The following is a 1,255-nucleotide window of genomic DNA, read 5'->3' as shown; positions in this document are numbered from 1 at the left end:
GGATATAGATACTTTTGAACCTGTTTCCTCCAGCACCTTCACAAGGTCCTTTGTTGTTCTAGGATTGATTTGCATTTTTCGCACCAAAGTACGTTCATCTCTAGGAGACAGAATGCGTCTCCTACCTGAGCGGTATGACGGCTGCGTGGTCTCATGGTGTTTCTACTTGCATACTATTGTTTGTACAGATGAACGTGGTACCTTAGGGTCCTGTGTGGCTCAGTCGGTAGAGCATGGCGCTTGCAACGCCAAGCGCCGTGGGTTCGATTCCCACTGGGACCACCCATATGTAAAATTAGTGGCCCCAGCCGACTTGTAAGTCGCTTTGGACAAAAGCGTCTGCTAAATGGGATATATTATTATATTATTATTCAGATGTTTGGAAATTGCTCCCAAGGATGAACCAGACTTTTCTGAGGTCTTGGCTGATTTCTTTTGATTTTCCCATGATGTCAAGCAAAGAGGCACTCAGTTTTAAGGTAGGCCTTGTAATACACCCACTGGTACACTCCCAATTGACTGAAATGATGTCAATTAGCCTATCAGAAGCTTCTAAAGCCATGAGCTGTCAACTTAGTGTATGTAAACGTCTGAGCCACTGGAATTGTGATACAGTGAATTATAAGTGAAATAATCTGTCTGTAAACAATTTTTAGAGAAATGACTTTCGTCATGCAAAAAGTAGATGTCCTAACCGACTTGTCAAAACTAAAGTTTGTTAACAAGAAATTTGTGGAGTGGTTGAAAAATGAGTTTGGGGAGTCTCCCACATGCCTTTTGGCAAACACCAAATGTGTTTGCTTATTATTTTCTTCCAGAAATTGCTTTTTTCTGGCCACTCTTCTAATAAAGCCCAGCTCGTGGAGAGTACGGTTTAATGTGGTCCTACAGACAGATACTCCAATCTCCACTGTGGAGCTTTGCAGCTCCTTCGGGGTTATCTTTGGTCTCTTTGTTGCCTCTCTGATTAATACCCTCCTTGCCTGGTCCGTGAGTTTTGGTGGGTGGCCCTCTCTTGGCAGGTTTCTTTTGGTGCCATATTCCTTCCAATTTTTAAATAATGGATTTAATGGTGCTCCGTGGGATGTTCAATTATATGAATATCCTAGCTTCTGGGCCTGAGTAACAGGCAGTTTACTTTGGGCACGTCTTTCATCAAAACTTCCGAACACTGCCCCCTAGCCTTAAGAGTTTAATGGTGCTCCGTGGGATGTTCAAAGTTTTTATAACCCAACCCAGATCAGTTCTTCTCCAC

At 43.0% G+C, this 1,255-nt stretch overlaps 1 non-coding gene across 1 annotated transcript; it reads left to right on the top strand.

Annotated features, from left to right (window-relative positions):
* The first annotated feature begins 206 nt into the window (after positions 1–206).
* On the top strand, positions 207–282 carry trnaa-ugc (transfer RNA alanine (anticodon UGC)). The gene has a single exon. It is a non-coding gene; the product is annotated as a tRNA-Ala (tRNA).
* Positions 283–1,255: the final 973 nt, after the last annotated feature.

Source organism: Oncorhynchus masou, chromosome 9, assembly GCF_036934945.1.
Source record: "Oncorhynchus masou masou isolate Uvic2021 chromosome 9, UVic_Omas_1.1, whole genome shotgun sequence".
Lineage (NCBI taxonomy): Eukaryota > Metazoa > Chordata > Actinopteri > Salmoniformes > Salmonidae > Oncorhynchus > Oncorhynchus masou.
Note: the sequence above shows the minus strand (reverse complement) of the source record. Positions and strands in the feature narration are given on the sequence as shown.